Source organism: Ailuropoda melanoleuca, chromosome 11 (assembly GCF_002007445.2).
Source record: "Ailuropoda melanoleuca isolate Jingjing chromosome 11, ASM200744v2, whole genome shotgun sequence".
Classification (NCBI taxonomy): domain Eukaryota; kingdom Metazoa; phylum Chordata; class Mammalia; order Carnivora; family Ursidae; genus Ailuropoda; species Ailuropoda melanoleuca.
The window spans coordinates 2,675,442-2,703,310 of record NC_048228.1 but is presented as its reverse complement, the minus strand read 5'-3'; positions in this window follow the sequence as shown (position 1 = coordinate 2,703,310).

Sequence of the window (27,869 nt, the reverse complement as noted above, 5' to 3'; positions counted from 1 at the left end):
AAGGAACCTAGAAGGAGCACCCAAGGAAAGAAATACCCGTCTTTGGTTTTGTTTTGTTTTGTTTTTTAAGATTTTGTTTATTCATTTCAGAGAGAGAGAGAGCACGATGGGGGAGGGAGGAGCAGAGGGAGAGGGAGAAACAGACTCCCCGCTGAGCTGGGAGCCCAATGGGGGGCTTGAGCCCCAGACCCTGAAATCACGACCTGAGCCTAAGGCAGACACTCAACCGACTGAGCCACCCAGGTGCCCCGGAAATCTTCGTGTTTGTTGATAACTTGCTGATGGCATCCCCACGCTGTTGCCCCAGCCGGCCTCGGACGTGTAAATTGCAGATGAAAAAACACTTGCAATCAAGTGGGCCCCGGCTGATGTCCTCATCAGACAAAGTGACAGAAAGTCTCGGGAGATAGGAACATGCAAATAGGCGAACGTTTCCTTAACCTTGTATTGACTTTGGCTTCTAAAATCAATTTTCTTTATTAGCTGATGTATCTTCAGAAGACCTTCTGCGTGGAATCTGGATACATTATTTAAGCAGTAAATTGTTTCCACTATAACTGGTAACAGCAGGAAGATTTAATAGGATATACCACAAGCTCAGGGCGTAGGGCAAGGTCATCCCGGGAGGGAAAATGGGCTCTTATGAGCCCACAGAGGCATACCTTCGAGGTCAGAACCAGACAGGACGTCCACACTGCGCAACTCCAGCGGGCTTGCTCTGCTGTAACGCAAGCGTGGTTGGACAGTGGTCATATGGTGACCTGGCCACCAGACATTTAGGACTCACCAGGCGTTATGCTGAATCAATGGCCAGAACGCGTGTGACGTGGCACACTGCTTCATACCCCTATGTCCCTGGTAGCAGGGCCCGAGTTCTCCGAGAAGCAGAGCCAACAGGATGGTGTGCAGATATAAGTAATCTGTCTCTCTGTGACGGAGAGTAACAGCTCTTTTAAGGAATTGGCTCACGTGACCATGGGGGGTGGCTGGCAAGTCTGGCAAGGTAGAGACCCGGGGAAGAGCTGATGCTGCATCTTAAATCCAAGGCGATCTCAACAGAATCCCTTCCTCTTTGGGCACCTCGCTATTTTCCTCTTATGGCCTTCAACTGATTAGATGAGACCCACCCACATGATGGAGATAATCTACTTTACTCAATCGATTTGGATAGTCATGTCATCTGAAAACTATCTGCATAGCAACATCAGACCAAGTTTGACCAAGCCACTGGGCCCCATGTCCCAGCCAAGTTGACACATGAAATTAAGCATGACAGAAGGACACTTGCTGATTTTGCTTGCTGGCAACCTTTCCTTGTTTTGCCAGTAACNATCCACGCTGCGCAACTCCAGGGGGCTTGCTCTGCTGTAACGCAAGCGTGGTTGGACAGTGGTCATATGGTGACCTGGCCACCAGACATTTAGGACTCACCAGGCGTTATGCTGAATCAATGGCCAGAACGCGTGTGACGTGGCACACTGCTTCATACCCCTATGTCCCTGGTAGCAGGGCCCGAGTTCTCCGAGAAGCAGAGCCAACAGGATGGTGTGCAGATATAAGTAATCTGTCTCTCTGTGACGGAGAGTAACAGCTCTTTTAAGGAATTGGCTCACGTGACCATGGGGGGTGGCTGGCAAGTCTGGCAAGGTAGAGACCCGGGGAAGAGCTGATGCTGCATCTTGAATCCAAGGCAATCTCAACAGAATCCCTTCCTCTTTGGGCACCTCGCTATTTTCCTCTTATGGCCTTCAACTGATTAGATGAGACCCACCCACATGATGGAGATAATCTACTTTACTCAATCGATTTGGATAGTCATGTCATCTGAAAACTATCTGCATAGCAACATCAGACCAAGTTTGACCAAGCCACTGGGCCCCATGTCCCAGCCAAGTTGACACATGAAATTAAGCATGACAGAAGGACACTTGCTGATTTTGCTTGCTGGCAACCTTTCCTTGTTTTGCCAGTAACCCAACCCACATTTTCCTTGGGGATCCTACTCTTCTCTAGGCAACCCTTGGCCCCATGTGTTTGGGTGCCCAGGCTTCCAGGTGTAACAACTGAGCCAGCCCTAACCAGCTTATTCTTTGGTCCCCACTCACCATCTGCAAGCCATGGGGATTAGCGTTGGGGTGGAAACTTGACCGCAGTTGGCCTGTCAGAGCCTTTTGCCCCTCACCCCACACTCAGCTGCTGTGGTGGACCGAGGGGTAGGATGGACCCACGTCGCTCACATGACACCACTTGCTCCGATGATTTTGTGTGAACTGTCAGGAGAGAAGAAACACTTTGAAGTGACCTGATGCCATTCAAACCCACGACCTGGCGTGTCTGGATTTTTCCGCTCCAGGACTACGAGCTCGCATGGGAGCCTCAGGAGGGCAGGTCCTAGGTTCACTTCTCCACCCCCAGCACCCGGAACTCCGCGCAGCACATGGTAGAAGCTCACTGACTGTCCGCTGACGCGGTGACTGCACGCACCGAGATCGCCTTCTGTGCTAAGCCAGCTGGGCGTCCGTGCCTTATAGACAACAACGCCTGGCCAGCACCTGCCTGGATGAGTGACGCCATAGCCCAGACCATGGTGTCAGGGACCTGGACATCACTAGACCCAAAGCCAGCTCTGGTTTTCGATCCAGGTCAGATGAGCTCACCTGAGATCAGCGGATTGGCAAACCCCAGCCTGGAGCTCTTTTCCGTCTGTAGTGACACTGATGGACTCCGGAAGCTTGTCCTTCTCAAAACCTGCCAATTTTTCAATGCAAATCAGTTGCTAACAAAAGACAGGCCCAGCTGGACACTGATGTTCCAAAGCAAGATGCCCTTTGTTTGGGCTTCTGGGAGCCACGCTGTGTTCAGCTTTGATCAAAACACTCACGAATGAGTTTAGAGTTCTTGTAACAAATGGGATTCAGAATTCTTCCGTGGTGCATTTGCAGAGAATCGGAGTTCGGTCGCAGCAGACGAGCGGCAGAATTCCCTGGCAGAGGTTGGCAGGAGGCAGCTTCAGGGCTGAGTCACCAGACCTTGGGAGTGATGGGTGAGCAGAGGTTCACGCTCACAGGAGGGGGGTGGGCATGGGGACAGCACACGGTGGGGAGAGGACCTTGACTGGGGGACAAGCCATCCCCTCTGCTCAGTTCCGAAGGTGACCGGGATGCAGGACGTCGAGTGCTGGTGGGACAGTCTCGGGCCATCGTGGGCTCACTGTGGGCACACACACTCCCCTCTCCCCGCACGGGACAAGCCCACTCTGGAGTCTCACTGTGCCAGCAGGAGGAAAACATGCCTTAAAATCAGCCAATGAAAGTTGTGTCAATAGGAAATGATGGCCTTCTTAGAAATGGCTTGTCGGTGGTCATCTGACTGAGATCACTTCACAGGGAAGAGTAGAGGCGGAAGGGTGGCAGCGGGTGGGAGGAGGGTGAAATGTGCCAGATTTAAATTTAATGCTTGTTGGTGATTTTATTTTTCATTGTGACTTAAAGAAAGTCAATCTGTGTTGGGGGCTGCTCACCCCTTGGGGCCCTGGTGCCCACACCTGGCAGGCCCTGGGTTCCTGTGCAGACGGACCTGGGTGACGGGAAGCCTGTCCCCATCTCTGAGCCTGGGAAGGCTTGGCCCAGCCACCTGAACGCACTCGTGTTTTGACCCAGTCCAGCTGTGGAGCCCCTGCAGCACCAGGCCGTCCTGACGAGTCACGGAGGCCCAGTCTCAAGGGTCTTGTGCAGAGAGACCTAGCTGGGTGCCCCGGCCAGAGCAAACGGGGTGTGGTGGGAAATCGAGGCCGAGCAACCCCTGCAGCAACCTGGAACACAGTCCCTTCATGGGGGCTGTCTCATTTTTGTGCCCCTGATTTGAAATGTCCCCTGAAATTAATTTCTGTTTGTTCTTCCTCCTAAACTTTCTCTTCTCCAAAAAGGAGACACTGAAGACATTTTCCCTGGGTCTACTATATCCCTATTTCCTATGACCTGACTTTCTTTCTGCCCAAATGGGACCGTTCGAATCACAAAGAAGAAGAGAGATTAGCCAGCTCTTGCCGTAGAAGGCTCAAAGAGTCAGGAGCTGGGGTCCCTGCTCCGGCAGGGCCCGGAGTCCCGGAGCTCTGCGTGGAATGGCACTGCACCACCTCCAAGAGTTTCTCCGTGACCGTGGGCGTCCACGGTGTGCGCAAGGCTGACGGCACCCTTGATGGATGGTCGCGGGAGCCTTCATGAAGACCGGCCTGTAGAATGGATCCGAAGGAAGTTGAGGGTAAAGACAGCAACGTGCGGGGAGCCGTGCAAACTGATTCCTCGGGGGTGGGAGGAGGAAGTGGGCAGCACGGGCTGGACAGGCCGGTGTAGGTCATTTCCAAGCCTCGCAGACAGTCAGGCTGAGAAGGAGTGCTGGAACTGGTCAAATGAGACTCGGGACCACGTGCGAGAGTCGGCAGGGGGGCAGGCCCAGGTCCGAGGAGACTGTGCTCCTGGCAGCTGATGCTGGTGGAATTTGTCACACGCTGCCCCTTCTGTTCCTGCCGCTCTTCCCAGGAGGGTTCGTTGACGGCTTCCAGATCTAGGGGTCTGGGTGATCTTGGCCTCGGAAGCCAGGGCCAGCCCGTGCAGAGCATTGGATAGCAGCAAGACATCACTTGAATGCATCCCCCCGAGGATGATTTATCCCAGGGGGCTGTGTCCTTGGATGTCAGGGAGCCCTTGTAAGGCACTTCACTCCCCAGAGGGGTCCCCTGTGACCTGAGGGCCTGCAGAGCTGCAGAGACCTGTCGGTGGCTGGCAGGGCCAGGCCTCGTATTTCCCAGGGACGCAGGTGGAGCAGTCACCCCGTCCGCCCCCGCAGACAGCCGCAGCAGCAGGGGCAGCGTCTGGGTTAAGCACCGCAAAGTGTACGATGATTTACGAGAACCACAAGTGGGCAGCCTGCATGAATTAACGTGATGCTTCATCAACCCTCCGTTCCGTGTTTAGGGATGGACGCGGAGGTCTCAGACTATCCGCGCAAGGCTGCCTGCCATCTGCCCTTGGTAGGGGTCGGGGATCTGATTCCTTAACGCATTTTGGGCAGACATGAGCTTGGCATTGACAGAATCACTGTTTCTCTCAGGATGAATGATTAATGCCTTATTGGTTAAAGGGTTTAGAATATTTACCCTTGTCTTTCTTGCTTCTTAGACTCCGCTGGTGCTGTCAGGCTGTCCTTAGTGGTACTTGCGTCCCCCACTGACAGCCCAGCTCCCCTGGAGCGGGTGAATGGCGGCACGCAGAGGGCCACACGTCTGCAAAGAGCTGCCCGTGCCTCGTAAAGGCCTCACATTCTGCAACCTGCTTTCACCCTCGTAACTGGCTTTTTGCAAATTAAAGCACTAGTTGTGATGGATACCCACTGGCCCCTGCTTCAGGTGGGCTTGCACTTTGCTGGAGAAATGGTACTGTTTGTTAAGAGCTGTTCGGTGGGACTTTCTCCTCTATCTCCAAGCCAGCCCCTTCCACAGCCACAGCTCACCCCTGTCCCTGGCTTCTGCCCTCTGCCTTCACCTGGGTCAGGGGTAGGAGAGGTCTGGCTGTCTCCCAACTTGAGCAGTAAACCCTGCCCCCCAGGTCCCTTCAGCCATGTGCCCTGCAGCCAAAACCTGCTGGGTGGCAGGCAGTGCAAGGAGCCTGGGCCTCAGAGCAGCCAACCTCTCCTAACGCTCAGCCATCGGGCCACAGAGCCAGGGAAGGGATCCGCAGCCTTCCTCGGGAAGAACACTTAACATTTCAAAACAGCAAGGCTTTTAACCGTGAATGGAAGAAAAAAGGCAGCTCACCAGAGGTAGCAATTAATATGCCCAATTTTTCCATCCAAAGCTATTTCAAATCCATCTCTAGCTGTTTCTTATTGAGCTCTTTAACATTAAAACTGTTCCATATTTAAAGTGGAGGTGTGTGCAAACAGGGACGGGGTGGGAGGGACACTGAGGATCGCCCAGAGGATCAGCCGTGCTCTTTTGGGAGGGGCAGCTGGCTTCAGCCATCGGGTGCCTGGCACCACGCCCAGCCTGAGATGGCGACAGGAGGCATCACACCTGAGCTCTGTCCAAGGGCACATGGCCTCCCTGCCCTCTGCACTCACTCTCCTCTTGTGACTCCTCGGGCGGGGGTCTGCCTCCAAATGCAGCTCGCTCCCTACCTGTCTCTGCACAGCCTGAGAGCTAAGAACGGCTTTTACATTTTCAACTGGTGGGGGGAAACCAAAAGAAGGATAATATTTTGTGACGTGGAAATGATCGGAGTCAGATTTCAACATCCAGAAATAAAGTTTTATTTTCGCACAACCACATATGGTCTCAGGCCGCCGTCCCCACAGCGCCGAACCAAGCGGCTGGAACAGGGACCGCACGGCTGACAAAGCCCACATAGTACTATCTGGACCTTTCCTGAAAAAGGACTCCCCCCCAGCTGTGCATAAATCCCGATAACGGAAGGAGGAGGGGTGAGGGCGTTTAGCTCGCTTCAGCGGAAGTCGCGGCAGGTATGGACTGGGGAATGGTTCAAACTTCCGGTCTGCATCCCCCCAAATTCACACGTTGAAACCTGCTCCCCAGTACGATGGTGTTAGAAGGTGGGGCCTCTGGGAGGGGATTGGGTCACCAGCGCGGAGTCCCATGATGGGGTTACCACGGGACCCCAGAGAGCTGCCCCCCACCCCCCAATCCGCCCCGTGAACGTGTGCAAGGAGAGGGCAGCAGGCTGCCACCAGCAGCAGGCCCGGGAGTCGTGGGAGCCGCGCCCTGACCTCAGCCTCGCGGGCCCAGAACTGTGAGCCGCACGTGGCTGCTGTTCCTAACCCCCCGTCCGGCACGTTGTCACAGCCACCGGAACCAACGAGGGCAGGGATTCAGGGGGAAGAGAGAAGACATCCGAGACATCCACGGAGATCTGCATGAGGGGCACGGAGGCTGGCGGTGGTCCCTGGGCCTCCGGGAGGAAATGACAGGTCTGAGAATGTGGGCAATAAGGGCTGCCCGCCAGCTGGAAGGGCAGCTCGTTCAAGTGCAGCGTCCGTCCACTGCGAACACGGCCTGCAGCTCTGCCGTAGCTGTTGCGGGCACTGGAAGGACAGACGGATTGGGCACGTCCTGGGGAACGTTGGGGACAATCTGAAGGCCTGAGCTGCCTCTCAGGTCCTGGCACTGCCCCCAATGACCTTGGGAACCCCCTGAACCTTCTGTCTGGAGAGAAGAAGGTTTAATCTGGACCAACACGGAGGTCCTGGCTTCAGACGCGTTCACTCCCCAGGGCAATGATCACTCACATGGATGCTTGCGTCCTGCAGCTCTCGACACCCAAAGAGGAGACCAGAAGCTCCGGGAAGTGGGGAGGGGTCCCTGCTTTGTTGCCTCTTCCAGAACAGCCCCCTTCCCCTCCCGTGAAGCCAGCTCCTAATATCAGGCGTCTGTGCCCGCCTGTGGAGAGCTCCTTCCAGCAGCCTCGCTGGTGCCACCCTGCTTTCCTCCCCCACGCGGGCTATTACTTTCCCTCCAGAAAGCCATTTTGCTGGGACAGAGCTCATTTATTGACTGGGTAATAGAAACTCTGCCTGCCTCACTTCGCAGCTTTATATGCAAATTGCATTTAGATCTTCAGTTCTGCTCCCCTCTCCTCTTCAGGCATGAATAGAAGTGGTTCAATTAACACCACCGAACAAAACAGGAGATGCGTGGGGGCCGTCCTTGGATTCCTGGGTCCTTGTACCTAGACCCAGCAGGAGAAAGTCCTGGCCGGGGGGAGCAGCTGCTTGCGCCCCCCAAGGCTGAGTGGGTGAGGGGACAGCGGAGGGAGAGGGGCACCCTCCTAAAGGCAAGGTGAGGGAGCAGTTTGTGTCAGCTTGGCTGGGCTAGGGGTGCCCAGACAGTTGGTCACACATGATTCTAGGTGTGTCTGTGAGGGTGTCTCTGGAAGAGATGAGCATTTGAGTTTGGAGGACGTGGTAAAGAGATGGGCGCTCACCAGTGCAGGCGGGCTGCACCCTGTCCCGTGGGGCTGAGGGAACAAAGACGTGCAGGAAGTGTGACCTTGGTCTCTCCTCCCGAGCTCGGATGTGCATCCTTTCCTGCTCTGGGGCGTCGATGCTCCTGGGTCTTGGGCCTTCAGACTCACTCTGGACCCCACCACTGGCTCCCCGGCTCTCAGCTTGCGGATGGCAGACCCTGCGAGTTCCTAGCCTGCATTACTGTATGAGCCAATTCCCATAACAAATGCCTTCTGATATCTACTGACACGCGTCCTATTGCCTCTGCTCCTCTGGAGAACCGTGACGATATGGGGTCTCCGTCCCCCGCGGGTCACGTGGCGCCTTGATCAGATGCGTGCCCGTGGCAGGGCGTCTGTGCATTCCAGTGCTTTTGCAGACACAGCAGGGAGCTGGACCATCGGGGCCTTCACCCTGCAGCCAGGAGTAGGGCTCATCCCCCTGCCGCCAGCTCCTTTCAGGTTCCTGAGCCAGATGTCTCCAAGCCCTTGCGGAAAGCACACACACTCCACCCTATGCCCATAACACACGGGGACGGTCCTCCAGGAAGAGCTGCTCCACGTGCAGAAGGCTAGCGACAGTTTTCCCCACACTTGTCTCAGCTCGGAGCCCAGAGAGTGTCAGGCGACCCCATCCATACTCTTTGCTCTCCTTCAAGGGTCCTGGCTGGGAGACACCGAGGTGGGAGCCAGCCAGGTGGACCCCAGGTGTGCAAACCCCGGACGGCTCCCACTCCCCAGCTCCACACCCTGACTCTGACCTCCCCAAGGTCAGCCCGCTCCACTGAGTTTATTCTCCTTGCAGCAAGTGCAACTCGGAAGTCCTGGCATCCTGCTCAGGGCTGATTCACCGGGCCCAGAGCACAGGCAGGGGCAGGGGGGCAGGGGGCAGCTGCCTAGGCTTTCTTCTCTGCAACCAAACACGTCCTGGGCCCCGGGAGGGCAGCCAGCCTGGGCGAAAAGCAGAGTCATGCCAACCCGGTTCCTGGGCCAGCCTGCCCCCCATGCGCTGTGTGACACTGGGGCATCCTGTGCCTCTCTGAGCCTTGGAGCCACCCTCCATGATGCTTTCTCCCGAGTGAGAAGCAAATGAGGCAACACGTGTAGGATACCGAGCATGGTGTCTGACACAAGGGTAAGACTGCCACCCAGTTTCACACACTGGCTCCAACAGGGGAGTCAAGGAGCCAGGAAATTATTCATACGCTGGCCAGGGTATGCCCTGGAGTAGGCGGCTCTGGGGTGCCTGGGGAAAGCCGGGAATGCCGTAGGGGAGAGGACAGCCAGGCAGAGGAGGGGTGTGGGGCCCGGGGTCCCCAAGCGGCCCTGGATCTCCACCTGCACCCTGGGTCTCGAGCTTGCCTCCCAGCAGAGCGGCCCCAGCAAACGTCCCTCTTGGCCTGAGCTGGTCCGAGGTGGGTTTCTGCCTCTTGCAGCCCTGACTCGCTGACAATGTTCACAGTGGACGTCAAAGCCCCGACCTTTGGCCCCAGAAGGGTGATCCCAGTGGAGTTTAACACTTAGATGAGCCAGCCATGGTCTCCTGGGCTGCTTCCTTATAAAATGGGGGTGAAAATTCACATTCTCACTTTCTGCTCTGCCGGGAGGCTCCAACCAGCTTGTGCGTGTGATCTGCTACCAGTTTCCTAAAAGAAAGGGTGTTCTTCTCACTGTGAGTGCAGCCTCTGTGTCTCCGTGGATAGCTCTCCTCAAATCAGTTCACCAGCCCTTGCTGGTTTGCAGGCATCAGCATCAAGGGCTGGAAGCAGAAAGTTTGCTCAACGTTGGTTTTCTTCCCCCCACCCCAGCCCCCCCTTTTTTGGTCTGGGGGAAAATGTCCTGACACTGCTGTTCCCTGTACCTGTGACTTTCATTTCAGCCGTGTCCCCGAAAAGAGCATGATGCCCTGGTGTTACCTTCCAGGCTGCTCCCCACCTGGAATGTAAATATCTCTCTGATGCCTCCTGCCAGGGGTGACAATGCTGCTGTGTCCCTGGCACCCTCCCCCCGAACGCGGCTGTCATCAGCCCCGAGAGGTGTCATGAAATAAAGCGAGAGCCAAAATAGCCCCTTCTGGGCTCTGGCAGCGAGGCCCAGCTGTGGACATCGCTGAGCAGAGGAGCAGGGAGGGCAGCGCTCAGCTTCGGCCTGGGGGGGAGACTCCCAGAAGTGTCCAAAGGCATCGTCCCCGGAGCAGCGTCTGACCATGGTGGGCGGTCCACCGCTGTGTCCTGGATGGTTTGACCCCCGAGGCCCCTCCCTCCTCTATAAAGTGGATTCCCTTCGCTCACCAGCAGGGGGATAAACCCGTACAGCTCAGCCCCCCGAGGACCCGGGCAGGAGGGCATGGCCATGGGTGGTGCAGACGGGAGCGCTCCTGCTTTCCGTCTACTCACCGCTCCCTGGGGACTTCTGACACCGGGGTCGTGGGTTTTCCACAGCGAGCAATTCTGCAACGCAGGCCGGGCGTCCTACAATTCAGTTCGGCGCTGACACTAGCTAGAGATGATGTTGGACCCCACAGGCTGAGGGCTCAGCCCCGCGGCTCTCTGCGTCAGGTGCAAATACGAGAAAGGAGACATGCCACACTCTGTCACAGTTAGAGAACTGCCAGGGACCACAGAAGCAGACTCGTCCATGTAATCGGACTCACGCGATACCTGTCCTTCTGTGGTGGGCTGATTTCTGCCTGTGGGTTCACGCATGTGGTAGCATATGGCAGGATTTCCTTCTTCTTTCCAGGCTGAAGAATATTCTGTCACGTGGATGGACCACTTTTCTTTTTTATTCACTCACCTTTGGGTGGATTTTAGATTATTTCCACAAATTGGCTATTGGGATAGGAGGTAATAACTAAAATAGTCCAACGCACCAAAGAAAAGAATGCAAGGTGGTTTTTCAGGGGCCGGGGGAGGGGACATGGGGGTCCTGCTCAACAGTGTTGTGTTCCTGTTGTGCCTGAGTGAGTCCCAGAGTGTGCTGGTCAGCCCCGTGCCGGTGGGTAACAACACACGCCACGCACTCGGCACTCTGGTGAGACGGCGGCTCCATGCTAAGTGTTCTTACCACCATAAAAATAAAAAGAAAAATTTCTCCAGGCTCCTCCAGGCCCAGCAGGAAAGCCATGGGCACCAGCTCCCTTCCCCACGTGGAGGTCACTGCCTCGAGCCTCGAGCCTGTGTGTTAACATCTATCCGACCCCAAGAGATCAAGCCCTTGCGAGCATCCCTTTGATGCCAAGTCAGAGCCACTTTGCCTGGTTTCCTTGACTCACTGGCTAAGACACTCACTCCCAGCAGGAACAAATCTGTTAGAAAAGAAACACCTTACCCTTGGGGGTCCCTGTCCACTTAGTCAATATCTGAGCCCCTGATGTGCGGACTCTCTTCACCGGTCACTTAAGAAAATGTTCCTTTACTGACAGAAATAAATGGCCATCTGCCAGGGAGGGTAATGTCTCAGCTGTAGTCAGGTGACACCCCTCCCAGTCTGGAGCACCTGTGCATGGGGCATCTCAGCACACACAGGCACACACGCATGTGCACATGCACACACGCAAACACACACACACATACACACACACAGAACCACACAAACACGGTTGGTCTAGAGCAAGTTCAGGCTGGGGAGGCAGAGAGAAGGGTCTGAACATCCACGACCTGAATATCTTGGGAAATGAAATCGCCAGCTGTTCACCTGCGCGCTCCCCCCAGGACCTGCCAGCCCCCTGGCTGACGCTGCTCTGGTGGTGGCACTCGAGACGTGACGAGGCATTCAAGGAGAGCTGTCTTCAAGGCGTTCTTTATTTCCCCTGGGGGACACTAGGGCTAATAGTGAGTTTAGGGGGAGAAGGTTAGTTGATATTTCTTTTGTGAGGTTCTGAGGGTCCCCAAGCAGCAGCTGTTGGAGGATAAGAGGCTTTTCTCTGTCCTGCCATTTGTCACTTCGTTTCTTTATCACACTTCAATCTTGAAAGTCGGGCAGGTGGACAAACACTCGAGCAGGTGTCTCTCCTTCCTCACTGCTCTACTTGCTACTCATCTCATGGAGATGCAGGGAAGCGACCAGGGACCCGAGCCAGGGAATTCAGGAGGCGTTATCTTCAGAGGCCAGACAGCTTCTGGGAAGGACAAGAAACCTGTGGTCACCGTGTCTGGGAGGGTTCAGCCCTGGCGGGGCGCTCAGCTGGCACCAACTTGAAAGTCTTCATACATTTCGAACAAGGAGCCCTTCTTTTTCATTTTGCACCAGGCCCTGCAAGTAAGGAGCTGGTCCTGGTTAGAGGGGCTGGACGACCCCTACGGAACCTGGAAGGAAAACTCTCCACTGCTTCAGAAAGAGACAGAGGGCCTGCTCCTGGCGCGGGGAAGGGGGGCGGAGGTGTGGAAATGGACTTCAGCAGGGTCTGCCTGCAGCTCTGCAAGACCCCGGGGGTGAGACGGAGAAACCACTGAGCGAGAGGATCCTAGCCCTATCCTGGGGGCCTGGCCTTCCCGGCTCTCACTCCCAAGGACACTGAGAAATAAGCATCAGCAGTTCTCACCTCTGTTCCTGCAGGCTGACAGACCCTAAAATAAGTGGTAAAGTCATTATCACATGTGCAAATGTCACCTACTCAGAATACGATGACTCGGTGTCCAGACAGGATAGCCGGGGTTGATCCAAAGCTGCGCTGGTTTTAATGTGTTCCTGTCATTTTTTGCACGAATACAAAAATATTAATCCTATACCGTTCTGATGTAAATTTTCTGAGTCACTCCCCAATATCTTCTATAGCTTGTTTTTAATTCAGGAGCTGATCAAATATCACGGCTTGCCTTTCGCGGACACGTCTCTTTTTTCTAATTTAGTCTAGAACCGTTCCCTGCTTTATTATCTGTTTATTTATTTCTACTGCAGTAAGAGACACGTGACTTAAAAGTAACCGCTGGCATTGCAGACATTCTCATTGCTGTGAAACCACCAGCACCGTCCTCCTCCAGAACCTTCTCAGCGTCCCAAACCGCAGCTCTACTTTCCGTCTCTGCGAACGCGACTCCTCTAAGTTCCGCACGTACGTGGAATCACACAGATATTTGTCGTTTTGTGTTGGGCTTGTTTCACTTAACATAATGTCTTCCGGTTTCATCCATGTCGTAGCACCTGCCAGCCTGTGCTTCCTTTCGAGGCTGAGCAACACTGCGCGTAGGGCCCCCCCCATTTTGGGTAGCCCCTCATCGGTCGGCGAACACTTGGGTGGTTTCCACCTTTCACCGTAGCGAATACGGCTGCTGTGAACACGGGTGTACGACCAGCTGTTCAAGTCCGGGCTTTTCATTTTCTGGTTTATACTCGGACGTGGAATTGCTGGATCCTATCGTTCCGCCACGCTTAATTTTTCAAGGAGCCTCCATCTGCCTTCCCACCTTGGCTGCACTGTTTTGTACCCCACCTACGGTGCACGAGGCCCCGTCATTCCGCGCTCTCCTCGACACTTGCCACTTTCTACTTTTCCATAGCTCTCTTGTCTCTCCTTGTGGTATTTATTGCTTTTAGCATGGACATTTTTGAAGTATTCAAGGTAGTTGATTTGCTGACTATCTCACAACTGGGATTTTTCCAGGCTGATTCCTCACAGTTAAAGTCAGGTTAAGTTTTTGTTTGTTTGTTTGTTTGTTTGTTTTGTCCAGATACCGAGTACTTCTCAGTGCACATAGTATCTGTTTGTCTCATTCTTGGTTAAGACAGGGCCACAAACCTCTCGATCGTACAGGCACCCCTTTGTTGGTGATTACCATCAGTCTATACAGGATGCTTCTTGAGAGCCGACATCCCATTCAACAGCAACTTCTGCCCAGTTTTAGCATCAATAGATGGCCCTTGCTTTCCTCAGTGATTGTTGGGAGGGTTCTGTTGTGATCCCATTATTCCTCTATCACCCATTCAGTGTCTTTTTCTGTAAACACTTGTTTTTCTGTCACTTTTCTCCCATGCCTTTTTTGAGAATCACTATGGAAGTATAGATTTTTTTTCCATCTCAATGTCTTATAATCCATCATTATCATTATTCTTTCTGATGCTCAAATTGCCCTATATTTGGCCAGTAAAAATCCCTTCCAGCTGATCCGCATGTCTTTTTGACGCACCTACGTTTCCTTGCTATCTTGCACAGCAAGATAATCAGAGATCCCTATTCTCCACCTGCCATGGACTTGGAATCAGCCACATCGTCAAGGAGCCTTGGCTCCTTTAATAGGGAACAGTATCTAGAAACCAGGGTCTGGGCACGTGGCTGTTTTAGGTTTCCAGAATCTTTCAGGACCATGTATTTCTGAGGGAATAACAGAGAGCATTTAGATTGTTCAGAGTTCTTGTAACCAAGTTTTATAACAAGGCTGTTACAAAAGAATTAAAATATCCTTGAGGTAACTTTTTGTTAAATATATGGAATTCTATTAAAGGAGAAAGAAAAATGGACAATATTTTATTAGCAAACCAAATTCAACAATACTTTAAAAGGATCATACACCAAGTGATCCAGCCATTGCACTACTGGGTATTTACCCCAAAGATACAGACGTAGTGAAGAGAAGGGCCCATATGCACCCCAATGTTCATAGCAGCTCTGTCCACAATAGCTAAATCGTGGAAGAAGCTGACATGCCCTTCAACAGATGACTGGATTAAGAAGTTGTGGTCCATATATACAATGGAATATTATTCAGCTATCAAAATGAACGATTTCTCAACATTTGCTGCAACATGGACGGCACTGGAGGAGATAATGCTAAGTGAAATAAGTCAAGCAGAGTAAGACAATTATCATATGGTTACTCTCATCTATGGACCATAAGGACTAGGAAGATCGGTAGGAGAAGAAAGGGATAAAGAAAGGGGGGGTAATCAGAAGGGGGAATGAAGCATGAGAGACTATGGACTCTGAGAAACAAACTGCGGGCTTCAGAGGGGAGGGGGGTGGGAGAATGGGATGGACTGGTGATGGGTAGTAAGGAGGGCACATATTGCATGGTGCACTGGGTGTTATACACAACTAATGAATCATCGAACTTTACATCAAAAACCAGGGATTTACTGTATGGTGACTAACATAATATAATAAAAACATATTTAAAAAAAAGTTTAAGGAAAAGGATAATACACCAGGGCACCTGGGTGTCTTAGTCGGTTAGACATCTGACTCTTGGTTTCAGCTCAGGTCGTGATCTCATGGGTTGTGGGATCAAGTCCTGTGTGGACTTTGTGCTCAGCAGGGAGTCTGCTTGAAGATTCTCCCTCTCTGCCCCTCCCCCACTCGCTCTCTCCTGCTCTCTCTCTATATAATAAATAAATAAATCTTAAAAAAAAAAGGATCATACACCATGACCAAGTGGGATTTATTCCAAGGATGTCAAGATGGCTCAACATCTGCAAATCAGTCAATGTGCTACTCACATTAGCAAAATGAGAGGTAGATATCATAGTCATCTCATTAGATGCTGAAAACCCATGACAAAATTCAACATCAATTTATGATAGAAGCTTTCAACAAAGTCAGTATAGAGGGAACATACATCAACATAATAAAGACCATATATGACAAACCCACAGCCAACATCATACTCAATGGTGAGAAGCTAAGAGCTTTCCCCCTAAGACAAGGAGCAAGACAAGGGTGGCTACATTCACCACTTTTATTCAACATAGTATCAGAAGCCCTAGCCAGAGCAATTAGGCAAGAAAAGAAAAGGAATTCATCCAAATCAGAAAGGAGGAAGTGAAACTGTCACAATCTTCAGATGACATATTATATATAGAAAAGCCTAAAGAGTCCACACACACACAGTCAGAACTAATAAAAAATTCAGTAAATTTTCATGGTACAAAATCAGTACACAAAAATCTTTTGTGTTTCTATACATTAGTAACAAACCCTCAGAAAGAGAAATTGAGGGAATTATTCCATTACAGTTGCATAAAAAAGAGTAAAATTCCTAGGGATAATTTTAACCGTGGAAATAAAAGGCCTATATACTGAAAACTATAAGACACGATGAAAGAAACTGAAGAAGACACAAATAAATGGAAAGATATACCATGCTCATGGATGGGAAGAATTAATACTGTTAAAATGTCATACCACCCAAAGCAACCTACAGATTCAGTGCAATACCATTCAAAATTTCAAACACATTTTTTCACAGAACAAACAATCCTAAAATTCGTATGGAACCACAGATGACTCTGAAGAGCTAAAGCAATCTTGAGAAAGAACAAAGTTGGAGGCATCATACTCCCTAATTCCAAATGATATTACAAATCTGTAGTAATGAAAACAGTATGGTATTGGCATAAAAAAGGACATGAGCATCAATGGAACAGAATAGAAATCCCAGAAATAAACCCACACATATATGATGAGTTAACTTATGAGAAAGGAGCCAAGACTATACAATGGGGAAAGGACAGTTTCAATGGGGACCACTGGACAGCCCCATGCACTAAACCGGACTCTTTTACACCACACACAAAAATCAACTCAATGTGTGTTAAAGACTTGAATGTAAGACCTGGGATCACAAAGTTCCTAGAAGAAAACACATGTGGTGAACTTGACAACTGGTCTTGGCGTTGATATTTTAGATCTGACTCCAAAAGCAAAGAAAACAAAAACAAAAATAAATGAGAGGGATGGACAATAAACAAATGGTCAACAAATGACACAATCTCAGGTAGTAGTTATTGTTTTGGAGAAGAGTAAAGATTTTATTTACGTATCTGTATTATATATTTATAATATAATAATATATTATGACATACTATATTATATGTATATATAAGGTATTTATATAGTATATCCTATGATATAACATAGTATATTTGTGTATATTACATATATATATGTAAATTATTCTGATTTCCAGAGGCACAAAGAGGGAAGAGCTTTCCCAAGATTACACACCTACTGAGTGAACTTGAATTTGAGTCTGGGTTCAAGTTCTGGCTGCACAGTCTATGCTGTCACCATGACACCATTTCACTCTAAATACCAAGTTGCTCTGTTGAGATGGGGCATCCCTAAGTACACAGACTCAGGCTGCCCGTAGAGAGGCACATCAGTTCACTTATGAGATCTCCCCACTGTCACTTGACTCTATGTCCCACTGCCTGGTAGAGCTCAAGGTCCTTTATACCCTTGGAAATTTAAGTGTAAACTTCCTCTTCTGGACCGGTCATAAATGTGAGAAATGAAACGTGTCTTGGCCCTGGGGTCTGGGGAATCTTTATATGTTTTCCATCTTCAGTCACCACCCCAGATATGGAAACTTAAGCAAGTTTTTCTCCTTGTCTCAGTGGGTGACGTCTTTGATTTTCCCTGATCTGGGTACACCCTTTTATAGAAGTCCAATAAAATAATCAAACCAGCACTTTGCAGTCCTAGCCCACAACACTGAGACTTCCAGTAGTGTTAAAATGAAGTTCAAGGCTCTTAGCATGGGAGCTCAGCACCCCAGGGTTGAGGGGGACTCCTACACCATGCTCTCGGAGCAGGACCTGACTTAAGACTTTCTTCCAGGACATCACAGAAGCTCATTTTCCCATCTCTGCGTGCGCCCTGACCTGGAGTAGACGCTTGGAGTGGGTTTGTCCAGTGAATTGTCGAATGTTTTCTGTGCAGCACGTGTCTGCATTAGCTGCCAGAGACACGGGAGAAATAAAAGCAGCAGAGCCAGGCTCCTGAGGAGCGTGTGCCTTCATAAAGGAGGCTGACGACACATAAGACAGGGAAAGAGGTTAGAGACCATGTGGCAGTGAGTGGCTCAGAGCATGATAAGGTAGCGAGGGCGACAGGGCACAATACAGGGTGGTGCGTCCACGAGCAGGTCAGAGGAGGGGGCTGATGACGGGCTGCCTGAACAGAGAACACGCAGACTTCAGGGCGAACACACGCAAACCTCCAGGGGCAGAAGGGGCTGTTCCGGGACACGGTGAAATTAATTCTGATTGTTGCACATGTTCATTCACCATGTTCATCTGTGTTTTGTGGATGATTTTAACCAGTTTCTAAATTCCTGGAGGCCACGGCTTTTTCTGAGGTCTGTGTTTTGTAGTAGTTCTGGTTAACTCTTGGAGAAAAACATCATAGATTTGGGAAAAGGTCAAGGATCATGAACAACCAATGGCAAAGGCGATGGGTGGGCTTCCATGGGAAGATGGAAATATCTGCGGGCGAGGCCGCAGAGTACAAATATTCCCAGTACGGTCCCTCGAGGTCTCTGCCACGATTATAGTACCTATGGACTTGACTATTCCTTTAGAGCGAATCTTGCAGGTAGACACCAAATCTTAAGAGATGATCTTGGAAAAAGTAACTCCCACTCAACCTCAGACCATTAACTAACAGAAGTGACGGTACTAAAAATAAATGGCCCAGAAGGAGTTTAGATCCATGAATGGGCCCCAGAGTCCTAGCAGGCAGTGAGAGGGAGTTTGGAGTCCTGCCCTGCCGCTTGGCATTGACGTAGGAAGAAAGGCAGAGCCCCTACAAAGCATGTTTAGTTGCGCTGCTAGAGACAGGACATCAGGCCGTCCTGCAAAATCATCTGATTCGTTGTAGCTGGGATCTATGCTCCACATGCTCTTTGCAAAAAGCTGTTGTCACATTCGGCAACGTGCTTTAGAGATATTCCTAACAACGTTGTATAACAGAGAATTTGACTTGCCTTTGTTCCCAGGTTCCAGGAAGGAGACAAAATCCTTGGAATTTCCCCAGTAATTAGAGCCTTTATTGTTCATGAGCCTCTGGGGTCACACCTGAGTTTAGGCTGAGAGAGGAGATGGCTCAAGGTCAGGGCTGGCCACAGGAAGACCAACCCAGCAATCGGAGGATGGGGCTCTGAGTCCAGTGATAACAGCCTGACCCCTGGAGAGGGAGGGGGACGGCAGACCGGCTTTAGCCATGTGGTCAATGGTTCAACCCAGTGTGCCTGTGTCGTGGAGCCCCCGCAGAAACTCTGGGCACCTGGGCTGGGTGTGGCTTCCTGCTTGCTCAACACACTGGTGGTCCAGCAGAGCGACACAGCCTGATTCCACAGGGAGAGGACACGGAAGCTTCATGTCCTCTCTTCGGGCTCTTCCCAGACCTCACCCTCTGAGGCTCTTCGTTCTGCCTTTGCTGAGCAGTTTCCTTTATGATAAAACTGTAATCAACTGTAGAGTGTTTTTTGGTTCTGTGAGTCATTGTAATAAATAATCCAACCTGAGACAGTCTTGGGAGTCCCCAAATCTATAGCCTGTTGGTCAGAAGTGTGGGCAACGTGGGGGACCCTGAAATCCAGCTAATCTGAGGTAGGGCTGGGCTGCAGTCGGGGGCATTCTTCTAGAAGAAAGAGGATCCACACCAGCTCTGGGCGGTTAGTGCCAGGCCAAACTGCGGCAAACCAGCTGGGGTGGAAACAGCATTGAGGTGTCTTCAACGGCCACGTGTGTCCACGCGGGATGCGGGTCATGATTCAGTGTGCCAAGTTAGTCACAATGGCGGCACAAACTCCAGAAGCCATCGTGGAGGAATGATATGGAGCTGGGTGCGCGAACTAGAACGATCAGAATCAGAATCAGTTCATCTTGTAATCACAAAGGCCAAGAGGGAAGGCGGTGCTCACAGCAAGCGGACAGCTCTCCGGGATAAAACCGGGACCCGTACTGGCCATGGAAGGGAAAGCAATGCCAGCTGGGGGAATGGGTTTAGAAAGCTTTGCTGAGGTTGAGCTCAGGCGTCCACCGTCAGGACTTTTGGCCCTTGCCTCGGAACGTGGGAAGCCATCCTCCCATGAGATGCAGCAAAGGGATGTGGCCTGCCCGTCCCTCGTGCGTCCTCACAGCGAAGCCTTGTCTGATGAGCTCACAGTACACCCCACGTGCCACCACACTGCCAGTGGGAGTGTCCGTGTGAGGCTGTGCACACGCGTGTGTGCAGACACACTCGTGGGCTGGCTCAGTCACACCAGACAGCCCTGCCTGCACTCCCCCCGGAGGTGCTGCGTGCTCTAATGTACCCCCAGGATGGCACAGGGGCGGCCTGCTTCTCGCGCATGGATTCCAAAAGTCTGAAGGCAGAAAGGACTCCGAGTGAGGGGGGCACACCTGCAGTCTGACGGGGGGGGGGGAGTTCTTCCATATCCAAGAAGACCTTGCCCTCCGCTTCTCCGTTTTGACAGCCACTCGGAACGTGGGGGGAGCCTCACTTAAGGAAAACCTTGTCTCCTCACGTGTCAAGAGGACTTTTCAAGCATTTTACGTCGTCCTTCCTTCCCAGGCTGGTGCCGCTCCTGGACCGGATGAGTGACAAGTCCCAGCAATTTATCATGAGTTCTGTGACCTTGAGAGCAATCCAACCGTGACAGAGGAACTCAACAGAGCCACGGCAATCTTGCTGCTTACCCACGGCGTGTGTTTTATCAACTTCCCAGTGTCGGATCCCAACATCCATACCCACTTGTATCCTCTCCTCCCACGCAAAAGGCGCCTGTTGATTCTCACGCACATGAACACTGTAGTTTTATGCACTTACTGTGATATGGAGCATCCCTTTACCATATTCCCTATCTTATAATAGATGCCATACATGTTATATATTTTACATACGAGATATACATACGTAAATACGATAAGCCCGTGTCGGTTAGTTCTCTGCGTGTCTGTCAGTCAGGACCATGCTCGTTTTGTTTGCTTTTACTGTTTTCATGCATTGCTTGCCTTTTTTCCTCTCCAGTTTCTACTTATCATGATGCCCCCGCTATCCCCATGTAAAGCACTTGGCGGAATGGTGGACCAGCACCCCCTCAAGGATCCCCACGGTCTGGTGGGGAGAGGGCAAGGATGTCTGTCTGAGATTTGTACAAAGACAGTTGTTCATTCTTGAAAATCTGCAGAAATGTGGCGAAAGGAGTCGTGCGTTCTCACTGCAGGAAGCAGGACAGGCTCCTTTCTGCCTTGTCCAGAAGGCTGAGAAGGGTCAAGATGAGGAAAGATGGGGCGCCCGGCTGGCTCCGTCAGTTAAGTGTCTGACTTGGTTTCAGCTCAGGTCATGACCTCAAGGTCATGAGATCAAGCCCCACATTGGGCTCCATGCTCAGCGGGGAGTCTGCTGGAGATTCTCTCTCTCCTTCTGCCCCTCCCATCCCACTCTTTGTCTCTCTAAAATAAATACATCTTTAAACAAAAATGCTGAGCAAAGACGAGGCTGCCCACGGTGGGGGAGATGAGAAGGAAACTGTAGACAGAAGAACAGGGAGAAAGATATTAACATGCCCCCGCCTTATCCCCCACCCCTGAAGCGGAAATCACACCCTGCTGGGGGCCAGAGAGGGAGAGAAACTAGTCTCCGTGTCCTGTCTGCCACTCCCCAAGCCCAGAGGGCAATGCAGAGGCACAGCCTGAGTCCGGGGAGGCTCTGCAGCCCCCGCCTAGCTCCTGGCGCAGACTTCCACACAGAAGTCCAGGGGAATGCTTCCCACACTCCGGGCAAAGATGTGCAATGCTGGGGGGCGCCTGGGTGGCACAGCGGTTAAACGTCTGCCTTCGGCTCAGGGCATGATCCCGGCATTATGGGATCGAGCCCCACATCAGGCTCCTCTGCTAGGAGCCTGCTTCTTCCTCTCCCACTCCCCCTGCTTGTGTTCCCTCTCTCGCTGGCTGTCTCTATCTCTGTCAAATAAATAAATAAAATCTAAAAAAAAAAAAAAGATGTGAAATGCTGGGGCATGAAAAGGGAAGGGACACAGAACTCCAACCTCTGAGATTTCAGACCCCAGACCCCGAGTTACAGACCCAAGGGGAGCATCTTTGCCAAGTGCAGGGTTTGGACAACGCAACCCCCACAGAGGCAGAAAGGACTGATGTGTGGATGAAGCCTGGCTCAGCTTTTTAGTTGAGCATCTGGGGACCCCAATGTCACTATCTTAGATAGGGACTGGGGCTGTTTCAATGTGGAATCTTTCATTTTGAGCTTGAGGAACCTGTGAGACTCTCAAGGGGAGGCGTCCTAGAGACAGCTGGAGGGAGCGCTGTGGACATGGGGTGTAAATCTGGGATGCTGTTGAATTCAGAGCAGCGGCCTGCATTCCCCGAGGTAAGGACGTGCACAGAATAGGCCCCAGGACCCAGCCTCGAAAGTCCTGCTGCATTTAGACTTTGGGTGGAAGAGCAGCCAGCAGCACAGAGAGCAACAGGCCAGAGAGGTAGGAGGACCAGGCTACGTCCAGGTAGGGGCTGGGCCGCCGCGGGGGACGGGAGAAAGCCCTGGCAGCATTAATACTGCTGTACAGCTCAGGACGGAGAGGACAAATGCAGGACTGTTGGCTCAGCCACGTGGGACCACACTGTCCCCCAAGCACGAGGGAGGTGATACGTAAGTGCAAGGTGCCAGGGCAAGCAGGGAGGAAGAAGGACCCTGTGCAGGGGAGCCTGGCCATGAGTGGAAGCCGAGAGAAGGGAGTGGGGCAGGACTGGGCACTGACACGGGAGAAGAGAACAAGAAAGCCACAGAAGAAATGGGACGTGGCAGCAGGGCAAACCTGTCCAGGGGGTGAGACCTGGAGCCAAGGCTGTTGGCTCCAACCAATAAAAATACAGGAAGCCCACATAAATTTGAATTTTAGATAAACAACGAATTGTTTTTTAGCATGAGTGTGCCCCCATGCAATATTTGGGATACACTTACGCTAAAATATTATTCACTGTTTACCTGAAACCCGAATTTAAGGGGGCGTTTTGTATTTTGTCTAGCAACCTTATCACATTCCGAGTTTGCCTGTGGAGGCGACACGATGCTTCTTCCATCAGACGTGTACGTATTCCTTCAACTGATCCTTTCTTGTGCACCTACTATGTGCTCGGTCCTGACCTGGGGATACAGCCATAGTAAGACCAGCAAAACACCCCTGCCCGTGTGGTATTTACTTTCTAGCACAGAGATAACAAACATATAAGCAAATCCAGAAAATTAAAGCAGATGAAAAGAAGTAAAAAGTATCCATCCAAAGGAAATGGGATCAGATCTCAAAGAGTTGCCTCGCTCCCATGTTCATGGCAGCGTTGGTCACTGTAGTCAAGACATGGAGACACCTAAGGGTCTGTCAGCGGATGGATACAGAACATGAGGTGTAAACACACAACAAAATGTTATTCAGCCCTTCAAAGAAGGAAATCCCGCCATTTGCAATGTTGGAATCCGGAGGACGTTGTGCGATGTGAACAGACCCAAACACAGGAAGACAACACTGCGCGCTGTCCCTTACGTGTGGGACCTATGGAAGAGGAACTCAGAAGCAGACGCCAGGGTGGGCGTTACGGGGGGGACGCGGAGACATTGGACAAAGGGCACAAACCTCCGTCTTCAGATGGACAAGTCCCGGGGTCTAGAGCACGGCACGGCGACTACAGCTAACAGCCCTACACGGTACCCTTGAAACTGGCCAAGACTGTGAGTCTTAAGTTGTGTCACACACACAAAGGGGTAACTGAGTGAGGTGATGGGTGTGTCAATGAGCTCAACTATAGTGATCATTTCACAATGTATAGTGTGTGCCTTAAATACGCACAATTTTCACTTCTCAATTCCAGCTCAGTAAAGCTGGGAAAGATACACGGATAAATAAGAAGTGAGAGTACTGGGTGGGGGAGGAAGCATGTAGGAGCTGATGGGTCTGCAGACCAAGGGCACGTGGGGCAACCCCAAATCGCTCCTGCACGTCTGAAAGAACCCCTTTAGCTCTTAAACTTCGAGTGGCTGGAGTTGCCCTTCCTGAGCTGAGTGCGATGAAGGGCACGCCTCTGTCTCACCATCTACTCAACGCAGACGTCATGGCCATGATGCACACAGGGGCCCGCTCCGGAGTCTCCAAGAGTTGTGCTGAGCGCAGGCCACGGAAGGAAGCCCGTCAGTCCACAAGACACCTGCTCACTGGCATCCCTCTGTCCAGTGGCCCTTCACCTTCCAGTCACCAACCCCTCCATCCTGCCTTTCACGCCTGCCCTGCTGCTGGGGACAGTGCAGCAGCGGCTACCCCAGCCACCAGCTGCTAGGCGGCCAGCAACATGACCCAGAAGCCTCTGCAGGCAGCAGCCCCAGGAGCTGGGCCTGGGGAGGGGACAGAAGCAGCCCATGTCCCTGACCCCGCAGCCAGGGCACCCACGCAGCCTGAGCTCCACAGAGAGCCAACAGCCCGAGCCGGGTGGGTGCACACTGCACACCCTGGCACTGACGTCAGGCCTCGGAGCCCTGCTTCGCCCTCCCCAGCGGCTCCTCCACGACTTCCTGCAGGACCCCAGCTCCCGGGAATAACCTAATTACGCCCTGGCGCCTGAGAAGGGAAGTGGACAAGGATTCATTTGCAGCAAGCTATACTCCAGTTATTGGATTTTTCTAACTCGCCGCTGTGTTTCTTTTGATCGATGAGCGTGAACGGATCTTCGCGGGAGATAAAAGGAAAAGGTCCCAGGGCAGCTGGGCTGCTTCCTTCTGGCCCCATTCTCCGGGCGGCCCTCTGGAAGGCACAATGGCAGTGGCTTTCCTTACTGGCTCAAGGATGGCCACGTCCTTATTTAAGGCGACAGCAAGCGTCTTCTGCTGGGATGAGCCCCTTCTGTGTGCACTTCTCCTCCACGGGCGGAGCAGTCGAATTCTGCTTCACTGCGAGTGCGACTCGTTAGGGTGGGAAGCAGGAGCTCCCCGTACTTACTCCCAATCCCAAAGAAGGTCTTGATGGCCCGGGCATGCGGTTTCTGACCTCTTACAGGTTCTTGTCCCCCTTGTGTCCCCGGGGAGCTGGGGGATGGCTGGCAGCCTCGGGGTCAGCCTGCAGCGGGAGCAGGCCCCTCCTCGGGACGCAGCGGCTCCCTCCTTCCCCGTGCAGCCCGCTGGAGCTGCGGGTGGACCCAGCACAGCCCAGCTCCTCTGGGGTGGCCGAGCCACAAGCTGGAAGAAACCCGGGTCTCATAGCCCTGGGCACCTACCTGCTGGGACTTTTTCATAAAAGACAAACAGACCCTCTTCTAGGCTGAAACCATCATTACTGGGTCTCTATGGAGGCAGTCGGCCAATTGCACACACAACTTCTTTTTCTCAAGGCTGATGCCCAAATCTGAGCCCTGTTGGCCAGTCCCATCCTCAGACAGTTAGGCCACCCGTCAGAAGTTCTCATTCAGCCAGTTCATTTCCCAATAGGCTTGTGCCCATCTCACTTCTCTCAGGATGTAAGAGGAATTTATTTTTTTGATTATTTAAAACCTATGTTATGGATTAAACTGTATTCTCCAAAAGCATATATTCAAGTCCTTCCCCCCAGAACTTGGGGATGTGACCTTTGCGGATGTTCTCAAGCCGCGCTGAGGTCAGTAGGGTGGACCTTAGCGCAATGACCACTGACCTTCCAAGGAGAGGAGAGAACACACGAGGAGGAGGCTGTCACGTGATGATGCAAATACAGAGATGGGGAAGCAGCTGTGTGCCGATGGAGGCAGAGGCTGGAGTGTCAGGTGTCCAAGCCGGGAGCCGGGCGAGGGGGGGGACAGACTCTGCCGCAGCTTCCAGAAGGAACCAGCCCTGCCCACAGCCTGATCTCAGACTTCTGGCCTCCAGGACTGGGAGAGAGCACAGTTCTGTTGTTTTATGCCCCCCGGTTTGTGGCGCTTCCCGATGGCCACTCCAGGACACTCGTAGGGTTTGCCTTCAGCAGATAAGCCTGCCAGGAGGGCAGGGCCGCGTGCCCAGAGCTGGGATGAGAGGGAAGGCCTTCCCCAGGGGATGCAGCGAAGTGTAGGAGCACTGACTTCACAGGGTGGGTGCAACAGCGAGGAACAATGAGTCTCCAAAAGGCCGGCCAGGCAGCCCCACGGATGGACCCCAGTCGGCTGGGCCACATCACGGGGACCCAATGCCACCAACGTGGTGACAGCACAGACCTACACATCCGCCCCTGCTTCCCGTCACGGCCCATCCCTACTCTGTCCCCTCCCTGCTGGGAGGCTGACAAGCACCCTCGGACCTTCACTCCTCAGTGATCCAGGTGCCCAGTAGTCTGGGTGCCCAGCAGTCTACCTGTGGCCACCCCAGTGGCCGGCCTGGCTCTGCCTCCCCTAGCCTCCGCCCGGCATGACTAAAGCCAAGGCCAGCCCAGCCCAGGAAGCCTGTCCACCCACAGCGTGTGGTGTCCTCAGTTAGGAAGGACGCATGGTGGGTGAGCCGCCCCGCTGGGGTAGGCACCGCAAACCGACTACCGTGTGCTTGGGGTCCGATGTCCTCATCGGTGTCCTGCAGGGGTGCCCTGGACTGACGCTGGAGGTCAGCTGACTGGCAAACGCCACCTCCCCCCCAGATGTGAGCTCTCCGCTGTTGCTTGACCTGCGGTTGCCCGTGGGGTTGGGGTGGCGCTGAGGGCTAACGAGTCTGTCTGCCGAGTGTTCGCCGATGAGCCGGGCTCTCCAGCAGCGCTCGCCAAGATTCCGCCACTGATTCTCCAAGGCCTTGGGAACATGCCTGGACGTGGGCCCCAAGGGAGGGGCAAGGGCCCACTGGGCCAGGGTTTAGGGGAAGAAAGGCTATGGGGGCCGGGGTCTACATGCCCCCCCCACGCCCCAGCATGGCAGGAATTGCAACGGCTTTAGTTGTCCTTCCTACTTTGGGGTGCAACTCACAGAACATCACATGAGCCATCTCGGAAGCGCACAAACTCGGTGGCACTCGGCAAGTTCGGTGTCCGGCAGCAGGTTTCTCTAACAAGTTCACAGCATTTCCAGTCCCCAGAAGGGGAACCTGGACCATTAAACACGCTGCTTTTACTCCTGTCCTGCTCTCTGTCCTGCCACAGGGAGGAGGGAAGCCGCTCCCTCTGGTGGTGGCTCTCCTGAGGTGGCAGGTGGTGGTGGTGGGGGCTGTGTGGTCCTGGGGACTCCGGTGGAGGATGGGGCTCGGGATCTAGCCACCGCCGCCCTGCTTCAGCGTCACCTCCCTCACGTGCTGCAACCTGGGGCACCGAGTGAGTCGAGGGGCCAGACGGCCAGCGCTCTGGGAGGTGTCGATGTAAATCCACCCCGCCCGGGACCCACCAACACCTCAGCCGAAATGCAAATGCGCGATGCCTGCCTGGTTAGAGCTCTTCTGAAATATTGTCTTGCATCTCCGGCACCCCTCTTGTGTCACCGGGGCTGAGCCTCTTCAGAGAGTCGGAGCAATTTGTTGCCATAACAACCCTCTCTCCCACTCCAGAATGTTTAAATACCAGCTTCCTCAGCCTGCTTCTCAGGGGACGCTGCAAAGTGGCTTCAGCGGGGGGAGAAGGGCTGGCGGGTCCTCGTCCTCTCGTTCTCCAGACACCAAGCACCTGATAAGGTCCCCAGGTGAGGGCTGGGTCACCCTCCCACCTGGCCTCAGTGGTGCTGCCCTCAGGAATCTTGGAGCTGACTCCCCCAGAGCCTTAGAAGTCTGCGTCCTTCCTCGTTTCGCTTAGCACCGCTGTCAGAAAAAAAGTGAAGATGTTAGGAGCAGTGGGACAGCAGCGTAAGGTTATTTCCCCCCTGGGAACACCAGCCTCGAGGGAGTCGCTGTCTCTGAGTCACAAGACAGTGTTGCTCAGTCGAGGGCCCCTGCAGGGCCTGCTCGTGATGCCACCTCTTCAGGTCTCAAGACCCAGCCTGCTTCCCGATCAGCAGGCCACCCACAAGAACCCAAGGACCCGGCTCCCCCAGGAAAGGACACGTTTCCCTCTGTGGGCACCGTCCCTGGGTGTGGCAAGGGGGACACAGGATAGTAGTGGGTGAGTCTGGTCTGAGAAAACCCATAAATGCCAGCCCCCGGAGAGCAGCAGAGAGCAAATGGGA